Source organism: Bombus vancouverensis, chromosome 8, assembly GCF_051014615.1.
Source record: "Bombus vancouverensis nearcticus chromosome 8, iyBomVanc1_principal, whole genome shotgun sequence".
NCBI lineage: Eukaryota > Metazoa > Arthropoda > Insecta > Hymenoptera > Apidae > Bombus > Bombus vancouverensis.
In genome coordinates, this window is record NC_134918.1 from 13,669,954 (window position 1) to 13,688,791 (window position 18,838).

At 42.4% G+C, this 18,838-nt stretch overlaps 1 protein-coding gene across 2 annotated transcripts in view; it reads left to right on the top strand.

Moving 5' to 3' along the window:
• Positions 1-75: 75 nt before the first annotated feature.
• Positions 76-18,838, top strand: part of Sesn (Sestrin) — a 153,818-nt gene continuing 135,055 nt past the window's right edge. The window contains exon 1 of one of the 2 annotated variants that reach the window (XM_076620945.1): positions 76-183. The gene's annotated coding sequence lies outside the window, so the exon portion shown is untranslated. Of the gene's footprint in view, positions 184-1,792; positions 2,112-18,838 lie in introns of those variants that run through there. The other variant, XM_076620946.1, reaches the window with a different exon arrangement.

Genomic DNA, 18,838 nt, shown 5'->3' on the forward strand with positions numbered 1-18,838 from the left:
ACGGTGTAAAACGTGAGACAGTGCGTGAAACGGTGGGTGAGCACGCAAAAGAGAACGGCTTGCCGGCTCGGCTAGTCTACTGGAAGATTCCATTGTGAGTGGGCTTTCAAAAAGTTTTATCTCTGAAAATCCAGTGTTTTCGTGCATTCCGTCGTTCGCCCGTAGATGAAACTCGAATGACAGGTATTTTAGCTTAATCTGTATTTAGAGGACTCGCGGACATCGAGGGTTAATCGTTTTTCATGCGATACAGCCTATTAGAAAGGTTGAGGTTACAGCGGCCGCTGGGTTCAGCTGGGCTCTCAGCTGATGAACGGACGCACCGACCGGTTCACCGTCTTTCTTTTAAAAACTGTAATTCCTTTCCTTCGCCTTCGTTTCACGTTCAAATTATGTGTAGCCATCGCGATAGCTCTTCAGGAGTCTCGTTTCGTGTAAATACGTGAAGTTTTCTTACGATACCGAGAGGTGCTCCGATCCCTATCTTGTAACCTCTTTCACCTTTAATTGTAACAGTCCGCGAGAGCCTTTTATTTCTTCCGATTGTTTCATCGATTTGAACTTTAATATATAGATTGTGAGTGAATTGGAAATCAGTTGTCAAATCGGTTAAATCGGTATATCTGATATACGTTCGTGACGAGTATCTTGTCAGTTCGATGTTATACATTATAAATGGAATTATATATTATGTTTCTGTACATTTTTTGTTCAAGTGTATATTAAGATCGAACGTGATGAACGACTTACGGCGCTTAGTAAACAGACACGTTAGTGGATCTTACGTTCGTTATACAAATTGTGAGTGAACTGAAAATTCTTAACTGTTTATATCATGGACATGTTTAGTTAAGGATAAAATCATACATGTTTCCATACATCTCTCTTAAGTGTAGATCAAAATCGGGAGTGATGGATAAAAGCTTTGTTAAACATAGTCGAATCGAATATCCGATTAATTAAGTAACGTGGATGATTTCGAATGATTTCGCGATTCGTTGAAGTCGAGATCTCTTGGATTTAAGGCGTGATCGATATCGATAAGAGCGTTTACACAAAGTATGTAAAGGGAAACGCGTTTTTCCATACAGTGGTAAAGACGAATGTCGTTGAACTGTCAGTCGGTCGGGGGTACTGTCGATCACCTGTAAAGTGACCGATGACCGTGTTTCCGCGGAATGTCGGCGGGTCACTCGATCGAAAGCAACTCGCCGATCTATCGATATGTGTGTATACGTACTGTACAAAAGTAACAAATTTAATAACAAAAAAAGAAAACAAAAACAAAAGAAAACAAGAAAAAAAATTGAGAGAAAGAAGAAAGTGGAGAAACACGAATGTGTAATAGTATTTTCGTGTGTGTGTCAAAGATACAAAAGGTCGTTAAATCACGGATGAAAAGTACGCGCGGTATGACACCGTTATTGCTTGCAAATTGACTCGGTTTTCCGTGAAGCTCCGTCGAGGTCACCGCGCCCGGCTGCAGCTGAGCTCCCAGCTGACGAATGGAGGCTGCGACCGGTTCGCCATGTTCCTTCGTTGTTTTTTTTAAAGGCCACCTCCTTCTTTTTCCCTTTAAATCGCCTTTCACGTGCTCCGCGACCCTCCGTGCCTGTTTCTCTTTTTCCCTCTTCCTCCTCCTTCTCCTCCTCCTCCTCCTGTGTATAACACCACCACCTCCTCTCGGCCGCTTCTTCTGCACCGTTTCCTCCTAGAAAATCGTATTGTTCGTAGTGTACGCCGTGCGCACCCGAGAACGCTCGACTTCGCCGAACCAGTTCCGAACCTTTTCTTTTATGTGTTTCTTCTTCGCGGCACGTTCAACACCGTGCGCGCTCTTCTCCGAGTCAACTACACTCTACTAGTCGGTCTCTCTGTGTCTCAAGGTGACACGTCACGGTGCAACGCGCGCGATATTTCGAGGGTGTAACGTGTTACTTCGGAAATTAGTCGGATTTCGAGGGACAGTGTCGCTACGCGGTATATAGCGATACGGTCAGCCGATGTTGTTCACGAGAATCAACTCGATTCGGGGAATTCAATGTTATTCAGAGGTCGACGTTAGTCACTTGACAATAGTGATTCATTACTCGTTTCTGAAATAATAATGAGTAGGTAGTGTTATTTATGTATCTTTATATCGGTTTAAATTTCGTTTGTGCCGTGTATCGAAAGTTACAAGTTGCTTTCCTATTATGTGACATTACCGACGGTAATAGCACGTTAAATGACTGGATTTTACTTCGTTGAGTGATTGCTATCCTCATCGGTTCTTGGAATCGGCTTCGAGAAGTGTACCTCTTATGTCACGTATGTAAAATAAACAAATGTGTCAGGTATCTATAGTTCACCTCCGTTTGACGAAGGATAGAAGGATAGTCAGGATTCCCTAGAAATTTACCTGTTTCGATAATTGGCCAGATAAGGTCGTGACCCGTGGCAAGTTAGCGAAGTAGTACCGTACCATGGTCACGATGAATTATTCGTGAAGAAAGTTTCACGCAAGCTCGATACCGGAACTGTTTAGAATAGAATACAGTGAAAAAAGAAAAACAAGAGGAGGTAAAAAAGGAGAAAAAAAGTTCCTCGTTTGCAACTTACAAATGTTCACTTGCGTTTAGCATGCAAGCATATAGAAGGCTATAATTTATCGGTCGGCGAGCGTGGACCTTCCTCGCATATAATATGCATCGCTATTTAAAAGCAATCGGGTCTCGCGTGCTCGGTACGCAGCGTGAGTCACCTGGCTACGGGCTTGCTATTTCTTATTGTGCACGATTGGCTAATGAAGCAAGAGCGACACGCGGTTGTTACCGCTTTTCATTTTCTTTTTTTTTTTCTTTTTTTATCGACGAATCCCTGTCCCGTTGTAATAAAATTCATGTTTATACAGCGTGGCGGGGTTGCGCAGATCGCACCGACATGGCACCGCGTTTATCGTTTTAAACCGATTGTACGACGAGCCGGTTAATTGCAAACGTTGTAGTACGTCCGATAATACGGAACCCGTAGAACAATGCGACGATAATTGGTGGTAAACTGTAATGTAATTACACGAAGCTGCTGCACACCGCTCAAAATAATTAAAGGATCACCTGCTCAAATAGTGTCCAATAATGAATATACGTAATTCATTTAACCCTGTCATATTTAATTCGTTCCGTAGGGTATTCCATTTCTTTTTTTCCGAATAAATTTATTCTGGGATAGAAATATAAATAAGGAAACAATTTTATTACACTGTTAAATATGGGTAATTTAAAGCTTTACTAAAAGACAATAAGAGACCATTGCCAGAATTCTAGATAATTGTAATGTTTATGTTGATCGTTGTTTACGTTCGTGATTGCATTGTTACGTTCGTGAAAGTATCGAGAACTACGAACGGCGGAAATGCGATTTGTCGTGTTCCCGTCGCTTCTAGCGCTACCGGTACACTATTCTTTTGGAAATAGTGTATAATGGATATTTGTCGAAATTCAATCGATCGAATTCATCGATTCGACGCGGATAGTCACGCTGCTGGTATTTAGTAACGCAGGAAATCGTGGAAAAAAGTGGGCTGCAGAGAACGGGATTGAATTGTTCTCTGGGCTGAACGCTGGTCTGAAACAATACGCTCGTCCAGGAGAGTCGATTGCATTTTATTCACGAGGGACCTATTCGCGACAAAGTTTTTGTCGAACGCAATCGCCTTTATTTCTATCTTCATCTCGCGGAGGATTGATACAGACGCATACACAGGATGATTGCAAGTTTCCCTATCTCTTAGCGAATAGAAACCGAATCGACGAATTCTATTTATGTCGATCAGAGAATTATATTCCAATCGAATTAAGTTGGACCAATTCAAGTTAGCTAGTAAAATTAAAAATGGGAGTCGGAAGAACCAGTGCAATTTTTCATCGATTAACACAACAGATTCATCCTACCACAGACTTTTAGGCTTCATAGTTTTCCCATCGGTTGAACTCTAATCCATTAGTTCTATTATAATAAATCAAGACCTCGATGGAAAAATAGTGTAAGTGTACCTTTGCAAAAATAAGATAAACGCAAAAAGTGATACATAATATCCTCATTCATCTAGTGAATTTTGTTACGAATTTACAAATCTTTACGATCGGATATAGCAACATATTTGAACGTTTCGAAACATACAGATTTAACTTTACATTCGGTTTTCTCAGAGTTAAAGATTTTATCATCGATCATGAATCGATTTTAGCTCCGATTTTAACGTTTGATGAAAGTTCAGGTTCATCGGAGACTCGCTATCGATCGCGTTATCAGTTATCAAGTTCTCGGACTCACGCAGCGATATCGATTGCGCTTTTCGAATCGTGAAACGCGATTATTCAATCTCAAATGACACACTATTGCGCGAACGTCTCTTGTGCGCCTCGCTGTCTGCGAGTGGCCGTAGTAACCCCAGTGTTTCTCAATTGGAGGGGACGTTCACATTGGCAAGTTCCTCGGTGGTAAATTATTACGGTCCACTCGAGCCTTTGGGCTTCCACCATCCTCCATATACATAGTTGAGATTCGATATCACATCGGCAACGAGATTGATTTACGCTGGTGACCATAGGTAGGTAGCTTCGGGACCACTTTCATTTATCCTTCGATCGGATCGTCAGCCTTCGGTTATTTGTCAATACTTTTTTATACAACGATATTGAATTTATTTATTTATCTAATGAGTCGAAGCTTTCGAGTACCTAAACCTTTAGCGTACGTGAAACTTAGAAATATAGACAAAAAAGGATACTGCCTGGAGATAGCATTGGAACTGAAAATCAACTTGTATTTTATAATTTATTTACTCACATTTATTAATAAAATTACGGTATAAAATAATATTACGGTTAATAAAATTAAATTAACTGTCAGAAATCTTGTGACTTATTGAAAAAAGTATGATATCCTAAACTAGGCAAAAAAGTAAATAAATGACAATACTATACAATTTCGGGACTTATAGTACGATGAAATTACATAAGGCTAGAAGTAGAAGCATCGCGGCAAGATAACGAGGCTAAGAATCTGTGGATCTTATAAAAGATCTAGCGTACGAATCAATCAAATGGAATTCGCTCGATCGATATCGTGCAAGTATGTTTCTTTTCATTGACTCGTATCTAGAGTCAGACCCGTTAGGTTTGCTTAAGCAAATCACGGTCCCTTTATACGGTCCCCGGTGGCTCGTCGATACGCGCGTTAAAGTCATGTCAAGTGGAGATCGGGACTACACTCGCTCGGTTATAGGAGTCAGGCTTCGAGGTACTTGGATTTTCGAAAATAAAATTTACGGTCGTTGAACTTGATCAACGAACAGGTATAACAGTGTTACGTTAGCCGACTAGTATTTTGCTTCGTTAACTGCCCGTTTATATCCCCATCGCTTCTTGGAACTAACTATTAGCATTACGTATGTATAAGGTATATTACCATTCTTGTAAATAGCAAAAGATAGCAAACAAAGATCGTATCCTTAATTAATGAAATTTGTTGAAGCAATTACTGTTTCTCGCGTTTAATACTCTCTATGATGTAACTGCAAAATTGAAATAGATACGCGATACTTGTTATCCTTCTACGCATTTCTTAAAGTAAAACAGTTTTGTTCGACAGGTGGTTTATGAAATTTATATGACAGTACTGTGTGTAAAATAGATGGTCGTAAATGCGTCAGGTTCTCCTATCTACCTAGAATTACATCTTCTACAATTGACCGGATAAAATTCTCGTAATACTGATGATCAGTTAACGCGGCATGACCGTAGAACATTGACAATGCATACGGCAGGATATCGCGATGGTTGAGCCGATTATTTTCGCTTGAAATACGAATAACACGCCCGTTCCATTCGAATTCGTTTCGTTCGAGTTGCCTGGAAAGACTATTTTTCGCTAGTCGGGAGCTCGGTTTGCTCGTCGTTTCCGATTCCTGTCTCATCCGCCCCTTGGAAATTTCGTTCCGTTCGAACGACGATCGGTCTCGCGTCTTTGAACGCGAAAACGCGTTCCGTTCGGTGCTTCGGAAAGTCGAAGGACCTTCGCCGGTCGTTCGGGTCATTTCATTCTCTCCCCTCTCTTGCTGCAAACACGTGGATACGAATTACAGCGGGGTCTCGATTGACTGGCTTAATCGGGACCGAGGTAGCCCGGTTAAATCGAGGCTCGCGAAATTACCTAACTCAGGCCTAGGGTGGATTAAAAATTGTTATCTGATACGCGCCCCTTTATCGTCGTGCGTTCAACTTTTTTATTTGTTCCAGTTTATATTACTTAACGCGTGGGCTGCGACAAGAATTCTTTTTTAATTACAGGGCCTTGTTTTATACATAGAACGGACGCACAACAGCGTTTATGTAATTTAAACGTTTCATCATACAGCGACTCTGGTAAACCCAATATCGATCACGAATAACGATTACTCATGACGGTCAACATGTTACGCAAAAATAAAAAAAGAAATAAGGAAGAAAAATGTTATCGGTTACTTGAAAAATTGCATCGTCATGTGCGTTTTATTAGCGTGTAAAAAAGGCCGACCTTGAGATGACATCGGTGACTTCATCCGAAAAACGACCATCACTTTGTCATTTACCGTATAAGTATAATTGGGTAACGATGATGTTCTTGGATAACGATGCCGAGATTTAAATTAGTAGGAACGACGAGGCAAAGAGAGAATCGAGCGGCGCGTACCTTTTCCAAAACGCGCACATCTTTTTAATCACGCGTTCTCTACGTATGCGCGTGGAAAGGTCGTTAAAAGAAACGCTGTTCGCTCGTTGTTTCTCGTTTTAACGAGCAAAAAACGGAAAAAAGAGAGAGGAAAACTAGGAAAGATCGCGCAAGACATTGACGTTTTTCAATATTTTTTTTGTTTAGTCTGCCTCGTCATAATGAGTTTACAATTGTAGCCAATTGAACTGGTTGATGGCAGAGAGGAGCGGCCGTAATAAATGTTAACTCTTTGTTTGCTTTAAAATTAGACTCGCTTTAAATCGCATGCTCGCAAGGTAGAAATTTTCGGAGGCTGTCGGCGTGTCCGAACTGCCGGCGCCATTAAACGATTTCCGGGGTACCTCCGATGTTTTTTGTTTTACAGACCGCCGGGTAGATGCATTCCCGTTGCATATTTATTAGACGTCACGCCCGATAACAATCGGTCGATTGTTTAATTCCTCGTATACGACGCCGGCTTCTCTTTGCGCAGCGGTGTATGATTGTTCGCTCAAATACACGTTCTTTTCTTTTCTCTTGCTTTTTCTAAAATTCAGGATACACACTCGCTTACACATACGGTGGTTCACGAAAGTATTCGGACGTAGGAAACTTTACGTGTCATGTATTATAAAACATTTTTAAATTGTTGAGAAGCTATATAGAAGTTACAAGATATTTGTTATACGATAATATAAATAACTATCTTATGTATAGTGTGTTAAGGGTATTTTCATGAAATATTTTGTAGCTTCAAAGTGATAGTCGAGTCTTATTACAATGCTAATTAAATTGCAAAATGTTTCGTAAACGCATAATATATTCATAAAAGATTTCTACAAATGTTGGAATATTTTTATGAACTATTGTATGAAGATCGCGATCATATAAGAGCTCGTGTGAATTTCTTTCTACTATAGGTACGCGGGCTTTTGAAGTGCAAGAAAAATAGCCTCAGTTACAATGGGTAATTTTCGTGCCACGGGTTCATTTAGATGAAGAGATTGCGCTCTTAAGTGCTCTCTTTCTCTCTCTCTCTCTCTGCTCTCTGGCGATACTCCAACTACGGGATTTAGCTAAGTTGAATCTATCCTAGATCAACTGTGGAGAAACCATCTCGTAAACAGCTAGAATATTTCCTCGTTCCTCTTCTTCCGCGGAGAAACCATCTCGTAAACAACTGGAATATTTCCTCGTTCCTCTTCTTCCGTCTACGCTCATGACCTATCCCCATGTGAATATTCTAGTACCTATAGATCATCTTGATCACGAACTACCGCAGGGTCATGATATAATTTATGACGTTCGAGACGTTGACCGCGTACACAAAGTCGAGCACGCGAGTTTCTGATTACTAGACGCGTATGTACCAAGCGTCGTGAACTTACGCCGCGACTTTTGCGAGATTCGAATCGTTCCCGGTTGGTACGCAATCTTGCCACGACACGTTTAGCCGTGGCAAGAACTTGGAATAGGGCTTGTTACCCTATTCGTGCTCGCGACAGCCTGAAAATACCGTCGCTCAAAGTTTCCCTCTAAGCCTTTAACGAAGTTAAACTTCGTTCAACTTCGCTGCTCTTCTGCTGCTGCTGCAGCACCTTTTTTTCTATGTTCAACGAATATAGGGTGTTTCAGACTTTTTCCAGTCAAACTATATTTTATAGGTACGAATGATATAAAAATATTATACGAAGATAGCAGATTCGAAGCTTCATTACCAAGTTGTAATACGTTAATATCGTAATGGAAAAATAAGGGACGCGTTAACAAAGCTGTAGTTTTTATGCTATGATAAAATCCTTCGATAGGCTCACAATCGACGTAATTACTAATCATTAGTTAGACGTTCATCGACAGAAGATTGATAGTGGTAAGAAATAATATTTATTATTCGACGAAGATGGATTCAACTTCGTCTCAAATGATCAATGGATTCTCCGTATTTACTCATCGCAATAACGAAGACTAAGGTTTTATTTTCCCTATAATTTTTTGATAAAACCTTAAACGACCTACGTCCGTGTAATATTCTTTTCTCGTTTATACTCCTAAAATGTCCCGACAAAGTTCAGTCGGAAAAAACCGCAACACCCTATATTATCGTACAGGTTTCTCTCTAGCGTAGAATTCGCGAGCTCGACGTATAGAAACGGAACAACGGTTAAGAAAAAAAGAATCGTACGTATGGATGGTACGTGGGCGCGGTACGGATCACGTGCACAGACGGCTCGTAAAATATCAGGGTCGTGCGAAAATTTCCGCAACTCTTCTCGATGTTTACAAGCGATCGTCGATCTTCCGTGTCCTTTCTCACGGGTCCGCGGCGAGAATAGGTGCACCGCAGGTTTCTATGCGAGTATTATGCGCGGAACGGGAGCGATGTTACACGAGCGAAGAAATAGCGAACTGTGAAAAACCTGTTCTCTTCGAAAGCTCGAGTCGATCTCTACGTTTTTATGTGGCTGACCCTTTACCAACGCCAAACTGACCTTCTCCTCCGACGCGTCTATCCATTAGCAACGGGACCGTTTTGCGAATAACCATCCTGTTACTTCTTGATACTCGTATAACATGTACTTCCTTCGTTCGCTACAACTTGGATGGAGTTTGTTCTGCAAGTGGTTTTTAGCGTAGGCGTCTAGTCTCGAAAGACGTTTCGAAAGATGACTGCTTGTTTTCGATGCTGTAGCTTGAGTAATTGCTTCGTGCTTCGACCTATTAGAGCACGTTACTCGTGTGCCTCAAGTTTTACCCGACGTTTCCCAAACTTTGATGTATGTATCGGGAAACGAGATTGTTTGTAAGAATTCCTAACGCTCCGTTCAAATTAATCGAGTTGTTTGAATTGAAGCGTCTTGAAATTACTATAGTAGCGAATCTATCGTTTTGTTACGTACGGAATACGAACCTGTTACTTGCTTGAGTTGCAGGTTTTCATCTTCGTCATAAGCTCGTTCTTATTAGTCAAGTCACTCGACTTCGAGTTATCTGAAACCGTTTTACAAACGTGAATCCGTTCTTTCAATTGTTTTGGAATACCTAATTTCTAAAGCCTTAAGCGAAGTTGAAGTATTTCATTTACATCGAAACGACTTCAAAGCAACTTCACTTATATGTACAGAAACTTGAAGTAGAGTTATTGAACTCAAACGTCTTGAATTCGAAAGCGACTTGTCTAATCCGAACGAGACTAGAAGGTGAGTCATATTCCGGAAAGCGCGGAAGTAGAAAAAGTCGGTCTGACCGTCCGATCGCTTCGTAGTCAATTTACTGTGCCTTCAACTTTGATCGTCTTTACGATCGGTCCGGTTGAATTGGCAACAAAATTGGCAGAACGATCGAGCTGCGTTACCGTTATCGAAATGAAGCGGTCGCTACTGAACGCAAAATAGGAAAGTGGATGGTGCATGTTCGCGTGGCGTACAGAAGCTGCAGGCGTAGTCGGTGAACTACGAGGTTGTTGCACGGCCAACCTCTGTATCGTACTCTACACAGTGGTATCACACACTGTTACCTAGCACCCTTTTTGCAAACATATCACCGATCGTTTGTTTTCTTCGGGGCCGCGCGTACTAACTTTCGCGTTATTATATCCCCTTTGCGCACTATGCAGCACGCTTTCTTATTTTAAATTTTGTTCGTTCGTTTTATTTATCATTTCGAAACCGTACGGGATGTTAACTCTTCTTACGAGTTTCTTTTTTGCGCTCCTCTGACCATGGTCGAAAGATCGCGCTTGAAATCCTCTTTTTCCTCTCCAGGGATAACGCCGCGATCGCGCGCATTGACCCCTCTATTTTCTCGTTTTGCAATAGCGCGAATCGCGCAACGTGTCGCAGGTTTATAATGGTTGCGCATCTCCCACCTTTTCGTCGAGAGCTATCCGTTGAGTGCCGAGTTTTCTTCGACTTTGCCCCCGCCTTCTTTTTTATCCCGGCGAGTTTCTCGGTCAGCCAACGAGCACAGCTGATGGCGGGAAGATACTATATAATTAGAAAGTATACGCGTAGCCATGTGGCTCGGTTTAAGGTGGAGTCTGCAAATACGTCTTGCAAATCTGCCGAGAGAAGCGACTAGGCAGAGTCGTTAGCGGTTTACTTATTTGCACTTTTAGCTCGCTTCTTCCGTTTACATTTTTCCCTCGTTCTCCCTAGTCATCGTAACTGGCTACAGAAGTACGGCCTGCGCCCGTTTCTTTCCGTCGTTGATTCACAGTCTAACGATACCGGTCCCCGTGCGACACGTGCGTCCGAGATCTCTCTCGCGTGTAATTTAAAACGTCGACAGATTGATATTTTAACACCCTGTGTAGTTTGCGTTTACCAGGCCGCTTTGCAACGTACACACACGTTTTACCTGCGCAGGGATAGAAAGATTCGCGTCTCGATTACAGGGGCCGATGAGCACGTTCGGTCGATTTGACTTAGCTAGGCGAAAAAGGGGTGTCTCGAGGAGTCTGGCCGAAGCTTAGGTAGGGGAGGCTTTCGATGCGGTTTGATCCTCTCTGTCTACCACGAAAGTTGCGCAGGTTCGTCCCGCAGGACCGTTAGTTACTTAACGTTGTGAAGACCGAACGAAAATGAGAAGGGACAAAATCAGTGCGTAATTAGACATCGACAGACGGTTGGTCTGCTCTCGGTGGTTCCTCCCGATGGTTGGATGTCAGCAGGCTCGTCGAACATCACGGTAATTCGATCGTTCATCGGCTTGATTACGAATTCCAGTCGATCGGATTCTTGGTGTTCCTTGATCGTTGAGAGTGAAATAGGTGAGTTTCTTTTAACCGGAATACTTTCCGGGCTGATTCGAGGAGATTAGAGAGGCAAATAATTCTGTTTCGGGAAAATACCGGTGCTGTGTCGCGAACGAGGACAAATAGTTTACGGTAATTCAGGTAACGTACAGATGGTCGGGCAATAAAAGTAATGGACTACCTCTCTTAAGTGGCGCTGCACCAAGGAAAATAGAAATTTCTTTCAAAAAGTGCTTTAGAGATAATAACGTCAAATCAAAAGTATGCTTTCTTATCTTACGTACGATGACTCGCGAAACAATTTGAACACTTACCGTAATAAATTTTTATGAACTTATTATATCCTTTGTACGGAACTTTTCAGAATTTCATTGGCATTGTAAAGTGAATTTTCGCCGATATGGAGCGTGTCTTTTTGTCTCCTTATTTACGATTCTACGATAAGTAAATAGTTGTTCGTCATGATTTACGATGAAGTATACTTCGGTCTGGTCGACCGTTGCGCGAGTGCATCGGCTCGGTGTGTTCCTCGCGCGCATTATACAACGAAACGCACTATTCACGCGTGTAACTCTCGACACTCGTCCGCTCTCTTTCTCTCCTTCCGTCTCTCCTCTTCGCTCGATCTCTGGTCCCCCGATGAACCACGTTTTCGCTTTTCAAACATGCTTCGAGCATTACCGCTCCGTCGTTGCGTGCACATTGCGCCAAGAAAATAGGGAGGAGCCATCTTGTCTCGATGATTTACATGAGATCTTGGCGACTCCTCCGCGCCCGCGGAATTGATATGCACGCGTGCACGCCCGCGTGGTACGCGAGTTGCACCATGCACCAAACGTTCCGCATCCTCTTTGCTTGCTCGCTCGCTTTCGCGTAGGTGACCCGCGTGTAACACCGCGTGTCCCAGGTCATTGTGCCATTTTCTTTTTTAGCAACGTTACTGCACCAACACGAAAAAGGAATTGCTGTTTACACGGTTTGCTGCCAGCAAATGTTGTTCCTCTTCGCTTCTAGTCTTCATCGTTCGCTGTCTAGATTTCAAGTGCAGATTGTCCGCGCCTGAGGTGCCGTAACACTCTCCGATTTCTATTAATCCCATCGCAGATTTTACCGTTGCTATATACCGAATTCCATATGGCACACCTTTCTTCCCTCGCATCGTTCTTTTTCTCTTCTTCGGCTCTACGTCTGGTTTTCTCAGGCTATCGTTAATCATTTCGTTCGTAGTCGGTGGTTATCGGACTTTGGAGAAGCAACGTTTGACCTCGCGATCACCTGTGCGGAACACGCGATCATTAAGCGCGTTCCTTTCCCTCTCTCCTGTGATCTCCGCCGTTTCTTCCTTCCCATTGCTCTCTTTGTTGTTAGGTGAAACGAAAATGTAACCTTGTAGCCGTAATCTGTAAACCAAGGAGGACTTTGAATTTTTTGCGTATAAGGAATATAAGGACTGTTCATTGGGTTTGTGGTTTTGGGATTGTTCCTTGGGGTCGCGGCGTCGGACGAGATACACGGTCGAACATCGGAACCCATACGATCGATAATCGTAGCCGGTCCCTACGTGCCATTGTCTCCGGATCCTTCTCTGCTCACAGGCTGATTAAAATTCATAGAAAGTGCAAATTAACCGTGACGCTTACGGCCAGGTGTTCCTGTGTGCGAGGCAAGGATTCCATACGGATCCGATAGCCCGGTCGAATGCGTGACTAAACCTTCGTCCCCGTGCACGTTCGCCAGCTCGACCGTACGTGTTATGACTCTATTCGCCCACTTACTGGTCAGTGACGTTTGCGAGTCGTAAGATCGCGGCCAGTTCTGGCACGATTTACGAATGTTATATAACCAGGCTGGTCGGGACGCGTCAGTACCGCTGTCACGAATAATTATCTATAATTAAATGACGTAGCCCGCGTCGGGATCGGTGAATTTATTTCGAATCCATTTGCCCGTCCATCAATGGCCACAGCCAGATGCCTGTAATTTCGTTTCGAATGGTTTCGTTTTTATTGGAACGTGCAGCGTGTTTATCGAGATCCGCAGTATATTCTTGCTGATCGTGCAAGCGTTCCACTTAACGCCTTCTTTTATTCCTTCGGAACTTTGCTCGTGTTTCGAGCCGTGTAAAATCATATTATCCGGGTTTAAACGTTTCGGTACTCCTTTTGAATACGCGTAGACCATCAGCGTTACCAGCAGCAAGGTTTCTTCCTGTTTTTTATATTCCTTTTTTAATCTCTAACCCACATTGTCGCAGCGTTAGCTGGCTGACTTCGTAAACTAGCTACAACCTTGCACAAAGAACGGATCGCTATAGTAATCTTTCCTTGGGACAACAATGGCGTAACCATGTTCTCTTAGCTACGCTCATTTCGACAAAGGGTTCGTTAGTTTCGTAAGCAAATATTTTCTCAGGTTTATCTGCGACAGCGTTAGTTCTATGATAACGCAGAGACTCGTCGTGTAAAGCGACTGCTACTTAAGGAATATCCTATTCTCGTTGCTCAGGTGATCTCTTTATTGCGAACGAGTGGATTAAGCAAACGAATGGCGGCTCCTTTCGGCTGGTTGGTAACGACGAATATATCCACCGATAAGGATGTATCAAGATCGTTCTTAATATGTAACAACTTTTATACTCGAACTCGAGTCTCGTCGTTCTCCTTTTCTTCTTCTCGCGTGCGCCATGAAACGAAGACACACGTTATTCCACGGTTGTAGCTCGTGCGAGATCACGCTGCAGATTTCTCCTTGGCAATCAGGGTCGTATTCCGCCTCCTTCTACGTGACTATCTCGAGCGAAGTAGCCTTGTTTCCGCCTCGTCCCTCTCGCCGCGTATTATACTATTACCTATCTCGCTAGCTGTTATGCAGACTCGACGTTAGACCGGTCAGTGGCGTGTTCGATCCGTGAAATTTCGTCCGCCGACTCAAAGGAGAAGCGTTCAACAAGTGTTGCACGCAAGGAATGGAGCACGGCATGTCATATTGTTACGGAGCAATGTCGTTGCACGGATTACTCGATGTTTCGAACGCCAGACGAGATCTGGCCTTGCCTTCCGGATAGACAGAAAGAAAGAGAGAGAAAGAGAGAGAGAGAGAGAGAGAGCAAACTTAGTCAAACTGCTTTATCTAATGATGTAACCTTCGGTTAACTTAGGTTGTATATCCTGTACGGAGAAGAAAACGATGTCCGTAAATTTTCCGAATATTCTGATTCGTTTTGTGAAAAATTAGAGACTGTAAATTAGATCTCGATAACTTGGAGATTTTCATTAGACTCCTAATTCTGGACATGTTTCTTTGTTAATTTGCAAGCTCGTTTATAATAGAAATCATTATTATATTTAAATTATAATTATATATTATAATTAAATCGTTTATTAATATGAACTTTAATACATCGATTGTGACACGATTAATTGGAACAGCAACGTAGGAGTCTGCCTGAAAATTCCGTCATTGTCAAGGTATAAATATCGATTAGAAGTTCTGGAGTATTTTTGTCCCTTTCGCGAAAGTTTAAAGATTCAATGCGACGTTTGTGGCGTACCTAAGAGGATCAACGACGTCGAGCCTACAAAATTCTCAAGCAGAATGAGACTAATGTTCAACAAGTGTTGCATACATAGCCTGGAAAGCATACGTTACAATGGTACGCGGCCCATTAGTATCCCGTACATCTGTTCTGTTCCGAATGGAGGGCGTATAGCCGGGAAATGGAAGGCAGCGATATTAAGTACATTATTTTAGGTCCCGTTTCTCTTACTTGTTATGCCGGTGCCGTGCGACCGACACTCGCTATATGTATACTTCAGTTGCATTTGCTACGAACACGCTCGAAACACCCATGGTCATCCACATGGCGTTAAATCCATAAAATTCAATTTACCTCGCCCTCTGATTTGGGAATAACGTTCAACAAGTATCGCGTGCAAGAATATCGTACGTTCAGCATCGCGACGCGGATGTAATTTTAGGTTAATGAAAAGTGGGAATAGGTGGTTATATTAAGGACATTATTTCCAGTCTCGTTCGCGTTGCCTCGTTTGCCATATCTGTGTGCTACGCACAGGAACATTAGTATTTTATTTACAAGACATTGGATACTATGGCTATTAAAACTATGAGACTTGTACGAAAGAAATCAAAATGAAGTTTGGCGTTTTAATTTGCCATACTTTATTGCAACTATTTCAATAATAACGTTAATAATAGAGCTATCGATTATTGAAGTATGAAACTCGTATCGAAAAGATCAAAAGCAAACTTAGTGTTTTAATTTATGATAAGTTTAACACGAGAACTGGCAGTTTCCAGAGTATAGAACTTGTACCAAAAAGATCAAAGTGAAAGTCGACGTTTTAATTATTCGCGAGAGGTTCAACACTAAAAGTATAAAACTTGCATCAAAGGAATTCAAATGCAAGCTGTATGGAAAAATATATGATTCGAGCTAAGCCATATACTGTAACAAGCATTCCGCAAGATTCCAAATCCCTGTATGTATATTTATAAAACTTTTACGATAAATTACGAGTCTGGTAGTCCGGATATTAAATACGGTTCTTAACGTTAAATCCATCAAATCGTACGAGCATTACGTTCTCGTGAAAATCTCAGAGAGTAATCGAAATAGCAATGAATTATCGAGTTTCTCCGATCGTCGATAGTGGAAAGCATCTAGCGAAGGAAAACGTTGGGTGAAATCGTTAGGCAAATTATTAGGAATCCTGCTGCGAGGTTTCTTATCGACTCTTCATTATGAGAATCTTGTGTAGCATGTAGCAACGATACAACGCGAATGAGAAACATTGTAGCCACTGATAGAAATTACTCGATACCTGATCTTCGTGTAACTTCAGCCATGTTATTTTCAAATTGTGTAGTAAGCAAGTTTTATGTTATATTGCAACAACTGTGCAACGTTTCGGGGCATCTTGAACGACCCGCGATGCGCGTTGATTAACACAAGCGTTGCATGGTTGGTACGTTATACGGCGTTTGTGAACGAACATTTCGATCGATTCGAACCGCGGTGTTGTTTCGTGATATTCAGAAAGACTTATTTGTATTGCGCAATCTGGTAAGATGGAAGGTTCGTTTGACTGAACGTCTTCGATCAACAACGTAGTTTGCAACACCTCGTAGATCGCCTACTGGATAATTCAAGTTTAAGTATGGTAATTAAGTTATATGAAATTAAGTTAATTTGTTTAATTAAATTAAATCTCTGTAGCGTCGTAGCTACGTTTTAATACGATTATTATATTTATCGCGAAAGAAACTATCAAACTTTATCTCGCAATTATCATCCACAAAGGACGACAACATTCGTTTATATAAATCTACAATTTTATCAATTCCATCGCAGTAATCGAATTATCCGATAACGATCGTTCAGGCCGTCTGATTAATGGTGTATTTATGAATCATCGAAACGAGAGTGATTAATTTGGCGAGGAAAGGGGCTCGTCGTGAGTGTGATTCTCGGTTTAGCGTTGGTAACCGGGTGTTATCGCGGGTGTCTCGCGTGTCGCAAGGTCGTAACGCCGACTCGGCAGTTTTGCAATTTGCGTTAAGCACGATGGCGAGCGAGCGTAACAACGCCTCGCATTTAGCAAGCTTTTTGTCGTGAACCATTATCGGCTGGATCGATCCGTCGGACACAGTGTGATTAGTTTCGTTCAGGTATCCACAGGTGAACTCTGCTTCGGGCTCTGAATTGGCGATACGTGTATCGAGCGGTTTTAGAAACACAGTTCCACTTCTATAATACATATAATACATATATGTATATGTATAATAACGATTTCTTCTAATCTCGGTATCAAAAGCGGTCGTAAACCGGCTTGGTTGTCGTAAATTTAGCGATGCATCAGTTAATCGGCTTCGGCTGCTCTCGGTTGGATACATGTTTGTTATACCGCAAGAAATTACCACTGGAAAGGACTCTCCCTGCTGCTTTGACCGTGTTCAGGCTACTACGATTCTATCCGGAATCCACATAGAATTACGTAACAAGGAAATTAGATAGCACATCGGCAGGATACAGCCGCCGTGTGCTGGTTCGCTTATTGGTTTCGAGAAGCGAAACGGGTCTCGTTAATACGAGAAACCCATTACGCTGTAACTTATTTACCCGAACAACGAGGCCTGGTTCGAGGAATATTCCACGTGAAACGCCGCGACCAGCGATGTATAATGTTTTCCCACAATCCGACGAGGGCCCCTGCTGTCCGATCCAACTGCACGATACATTTCGGTGTCGAGGATCGTCGAACGCGTCAAGGTGGATCACGCGATCCATAATTTGCTCAAAATCCCATCTCTTTTTCTTATCCTTCTTTCCTTTCTTTTTCAATCTGTTTTAATGCAGGCGAATTATCCGTGAATTTTGTTTATCGCATTATCGAAGGCCAGATACATACGTAGCTGCGATGTGCTGGTTAAAACGGACGATCGAGCGCAACGCGATCGAATGACGAAACCTGTGATACCGGGCGGCAGTTTATAAATATGCGATCAGAGAAATTGCATTTTCTTCGTTGCGTCACGATACACCAAGCGAGCGTCTTAACGAGCCGCCACAGTGATCCGCGATAATTCTTTACGGTGCATGATAATTACATGCGACGAAGTTGATAATAAGCAGGGTTAATAAAAAATATTATCTTGGATTCTTCGTATGAAAAGATTTCGAAAATAAAAAGAAGAGATAGTTGGACATCGGCACTCGGCTCTTACATCACGAATAACTCTCAGGTGTCGGTAGACAAAACGGTGCATGTATTTCAATCGTGAGTCCCGTGGCGAACCCGATCGTTTTGATTTATCCTGATTTCATTAAATTCTAATGGCCGCTGGCACGTGAGACGATCATTTTATCGCCCCTTATATCCGCGAGGCCCTGACCATCCTTATATCTCGAAGACAAAGTACACGTATCAGAAATGCATAGCAACGTGCACCGGCATACGGTAGCACGGCACGACATTAATAATTCATAGCGGTGCGAACGGGGTAGAGTTAGGCTTTGGGGAATTATAAATATTTAGATCGTTCTGGAGATCGCCGCGAAGAAATGCTGAAACGCCGTTTTCTGCCCTTTCTTCCGCGCTTTCCTTTTCTCTCTCTCTCTCTCTCTCTCCTTGCTTTTTTCGTTTTCATGCCCGATAAACCTCGCCGTTATGCCGCGGATACATTGTGCGTGCGTGACTATACTCCTTCCTACTCTCTTATATCCTGATTATCGATCTTCTTCTTCCTCTCGTAAGAACGTCGAGCTGCAGCCGGATTTTTACTCGTTAAATGTAAAATGATACAAAATGCCCGAAGATTACACGGACAGAG